Raw genomic sequence first — 5,017 nt, 5'->3', positions numbered from 1 at the left:
TAGTGCACACTGTACTGAAGTGTGCACTTTGCTATAGTGTTTACTTCTTACTAAACTTGTGCACGCTTTACGGAAGTGTGCACTTTGCTTTTTAATCATGACTAAACTACATATGGTCTAATTAGGGGTGCAAATGAGCCGAGCCCGAGCCTAACACTACTCAAGCTCGTCTCGTTATATTTTGTTGATAGCTCGAGCTCGAGCTCGGCTCGATTCGAGCCTATGTTTTCTGGCTCGAGCTCGGCTCATAGAGAAAATGTAAAGATCGAGCTCGGCTCGGGCTAATTGAAGAAAAATCTTAAACGAGCCAAAGCTCGACCAAAGCTCATTTTCAATGACCTTAACAAGCCAAAGCTCGGCTCGTGCTCATTTTTGCAACAAATTTAAAAAAAATGTAATGGGAAGAACTAACATCATCGTGCATTAAAATCCGAATAACCATCCTAAACCATCCATCTAGACCAACAAAAATAACCATATACATGTTACGAGACCAAGTTAATATTCTATACGAAAACCACATATCCAATGTTAATAAACAAAATCTGGTCTTCTCAGATTTCCATAGCCAATGTTCCTCCAAAAGTTACTGAGCCAGAGCCATTATATCACCAAACCTAGACATTAAAATTAAAATCATCAACTGTTATAACACTAACATGTAGAAACATGAAACAAAAATATTAATTGGCCATTTGAGATGTTTTAGTAATGATAAATTTAAAACGAAACGAGTAATAGATTTGCAACGTACCCTTTACTAACAAAAAGTCATCAACACAAACATATACAAACCTAAACATTCAACCGTCAACACCAACCTGTACTAATTCAATCAAACACAACACCAAACCAAATAATAATGTAAGCACTTTAAAAAAAGTCAAGGTCAATTAAGTTGTTCTAAACATGATAAGCACCCCTAAAAGAAGTTCATCAGTTCACTTTAAACTTTAAAATCAATCATCAACACCATAAAAACTAAAGAATATGTTATACATGCACCTTAATTTAGTTTTTTTTTTTCTCTAGGTAGTAAAACCTCGCATGGTATCTCCTCATTCTACAAAAACAAAGTTAGTTGTTATCAATCATGAAATATCAAGTCATATATATTATAAAGTTGTCAAATATACCTTTAGCTTCTTCTTTAATCCATACATTTGCCTAACCTAATCCCTACCACAAATCAACATTTCAACGGTAGTAGGCGCCAATGTAGATCGATAAGGATTAATAATTCTTCCCCCGGCACTAAACGTTGACTCAGATGCAACGGTTGAAACTGGAACAGCAAGAATATCCGATGCCATCTTTGACAAAACACGATGTTCAAGCTTATGAGTGTTCCACCAATCTAACACATTGATATTAATTCTTTCATTTCCTTTAAGTACACCTTCTTCCAAATATATTTTAAGTTCAGATTTATGTGGTCTCTCCACTTCAACATCATTAAGAAACCCTTCAAATGCTTCCCAATCTGAACTCGATTCATTAGGCCTTGAAGTAGTGCTTCCTGCAGAGGATCCACTTTTATGGCTTAAAGCCTCCTTGATTGATGCATCATGCCTCTCCAAATACTCATTAAACATTTCATCAAGTGCATTCTTCACTTCTACAATATTTTCTGCAGCTTCCTTTGGTGAGTATATCTTTGGATAACAAAATTCGATAAACCACATTTTTAATCTGGGATCTAGCACTGCAGCAAAGGCCATCAATAAGTGGCATCCCCCCCCAATACTTGTCAAACTTATCCTTCATCTTTTTGGTCATATCCCGAATAAATTCGATCTTGGATAATACACCTTCATTCAATGCTTGTTTGACCTTGTATACCTCCCTAAGGTATAAATTTGTAGTGGGATACTCATTACCTGATATGATGTTTGTGCACGCCTTAAAAACCTCCAAAACTTCACACACATTTTTCCAATCTTCCTCGGTAGGCAAATGTTTAAAATGAGGTTCGTATTCTGCATATCTAGAAAATAATGAAAAGTTAATAAAATACATCTTCAATTATAGAAAATAAAAGACATTTATATTCATCTTATAAACATACCTTGGGAAAACGTCTTTAAACTTGATAACCATATACTCGGTTTTCTGATGAGATGACTTCCAGCAATCAGTTGTTAAACAAATATTCGAGGCTTCTTTTACATGGTCTTTCAGTTTTTTTTCTCGTGATCATATACCTTAAAGCAATCCGCCTTTATTGTATTCCTACTTATCCTCTCAAACAATGGATTTGCCATCTTCATCATGTATACAAACATCTCATCTCCAACAGTGGTAAATGGTTGCTTAGTTGCCATCAACCAATGTGCAATTGATTCCCTCATCTTGTTAGCATCATACTTTGCATCAGGTCCAACCAAATTGGATACTTATTATGTGCCATGTCAGCATCAATTGGTTGAAAGTTTAGTAATTGTTGAGTTCTTAAGTATTCTTTATGCTGGAAACAAAGATTCATGTGTCTTTTCATTGTTGATGTAGGCTTGCCTTTACTTACAGCCAAATGATGCTTGCAATGAATGCATTCGACCTTTACTGTCCCATCCTTCTCAGTCACCTTAATAAATTCCTGCTATACCTTTGATTTCCTTTGACGTTTAGCCTTCGGTTTCACATCTTCTTCGTCATCAGTATTTTCTTCTTCAACACCAGGATTATCTTCTTCAACACTTTGATCGGGAGGTACATCTTGGTTCTCATCTCCATCAATGTTAATGTAGTCCTGTGGAGGCTGATTTTGACCTCCTTCTTGCCCTATGGTCGATGTTGAGCCCTGCATTGGGCTAATTGGATTTGTTTGAGTTCCTTTTTTCATTGATATAAAGATCTGTTCTTCAATGGAATAAAAATCATTAATTTAGAGGTGTCTAAAAAGCATTAAAAGCACTAATTTAAAGAAACGAAAAGAAAGATATGATATACAAATGAACAACAAACATACAGTTCGTGAATCATGATATCTCAAAGATCTAAAATATTGCTTCAAATTAAAAGCATTAGAAGCACTGTTTTAAAAGTGTCTAAAAAGCATTAAAAGCACTATTTTAAAATTTCAAAGATCTAAAATATAGCTTCAAATTAACCATAGATATTTAATATTTAACTGTATAAGCTAGATCTATTATTTATCATCTTCGTGAATCATGATATCTCAAATATCTCTATGGTTCACATATATTCAAATAAACCCTAGAATCAACAACAGAATAAATGAAGCAACAAGTTACTATACTACTTGACTGATTTCATAAGTTTACATATGAAGTAAGAGATGAAGAAATATAGATCGAGAGATTAAAGCAGAATGCCTGTACAGAAGAAGATGAAGTGATAAGATACCTTATTGATTGGAGCAGAGAACACACACAATAGCACACAGAGGGAAACAGGAGTAAGCATAGGACTTCAATCGCTCGCTCTGACTAACCTACCCACACACATCGATTTGAATCAAACCTCTATTGACTGTCGATTGAGTACCTAGGGCGCCAAAGAGGAATTGGGATTTCGAATCTAGAAAGACCAGTGTTGATAGAGTAGGGTTTTCACTTTTTACCTTTTTATCATAATAATATTACTAACTAACACCGGTACAACACTACTAGCATATTAAACCTAATGCTCGATAAGGCTCGACGAGCCAAACCGTGCTTCATAATCTAGGCTCGAGCTCGGGATCGATAACGAAACGAGCTCTTTTTTTAAGCTTGGGTTCGGCTCAAGCTCGATAAAGCTCGGCTTGTTTCGTGCTTTTCTTCGAGCCGAGCTTGAGTAGCTCGCGAGTTGGTCGGCTCATTTGCACACCTAGGTCCAATACGACCTCGCTTACCTTGATCATACCATTACATACCACCCTTTTTATGATTCCCAATTTCCTTACTTCAATACTTCATTATATAATAAGATATTAAGTTCGGGAATCACTTACCTTAGGCGTTCGTATTCGCGTTCACTTCCTTGCCTCCTCTTGACCCGTTAGCTTTCCATGCTTGAGTCTGTGCTAATGTGGTCCCTATCCTTTCAGGTCACCACATTCATATTCTTCGTTAGCATACAAACTCAAACACATCATGAATCATTTCCTATTCATACCTTACATTAGACTTTCATTAGTCAATTTTTAACAACACAAGGCATAGATCAACAATGACATCTTTTCGAACTTATATAAATTAACATGTCATCATACAGAACACATATTCGTATAACATATACCACATGAGTTCCCTAATCTTACATTTGTGACAAAAAGTCTAACAATGCTATTTATACACGGTTGACTTTCAAAGAGTCAACTCTATATCATATGAAATTTTAACTTAACCTCATACATCCTTATCATTATACAACGGACATCATATACATTTCATACTCATGTAGTAACACATATACAACCACAAGATCACTTAGTTGCATACATAGACATGTATAATCATTTTCGTTCATGTTAGCATTTCCATGATTCTTCAATTATCCACATAACCCAATCTTTGCTCATATAAATAATTCTACCATCCTTACTTGCTAATAAGTTTACATGCTATACAATAACGCTAATTTCACTTCTTGATACCCAACTAAACAATTAACTAAACAAATAATGTGCATCATACTTTTTAAAGCATATAGTGCAAGCTCCTAGAGAATACTTCATACTAAATTATTCCATCAACTCAATTCCCACATTTATTCTTTCTAAAACACATTTCTCATGCTAACCTATCATTAATTTACTTCATTGTTAAATTGTATACATATTCACTCACTACTTGCATATGCTTCCACATAATCTTGTCATTTAAACATTTCATCAAACACATGGTGTACACCACTATCTATGCAGAATATACAAGTATTTCATGCCTATCTTCCTACTTCTTGCTTTCATTCATGAAATATAACAACAAAAAAATATATATCACATTCAATATATCTAACAAGAATTCATTACTTAAAACCTAGTTCATCAAGATTTGAACAAATATTGGAC

General features: G+C 34.7%; 1 long non-coding RNA gene across 1 annotated transcript; it reads right to left on the bottom strand.

The window, feature by feature from the left end:
* Positions 1–1,926: 1,926 nt before the first annotated feature.
* LOC118487275 lies at positions 1,927–2,354 on the bottom strand. The gene is made up of 2 exons (XR_004881156.1): positions 2,069–2,354; positions 1,927–1,987 (listed from the first exon to the last, which is right to left on the bottom strand). It is a non-coding gene; the product is annotated as an uncharacterized LOC118487275 (long non-coding RNA).
* Between the last annotated feature and the right edge of the window lie 2,663 nt (positions 2,355–5,017).

This window comes from Helianthus annuus, chromosome 15, assembly GCF_002127325.2.
Source record: "Helianthus annuus cultivar XRQ/B chromosome 15, HanXRQr2.0-SUNRISE, whole genome shotgun sequence".
Lineage (NCBI taxonomy): Eukaryota > Viridiplantae > Streptophyta > Magnoliopsida > Asterales > Asteraceae > Helianthus > Helianthus annuus.
The sequence above is the reverse complement of the archived record's forward strand: the minus strand, read 5'-3'. Positions and strand labels throughout refer to the sequence as shown.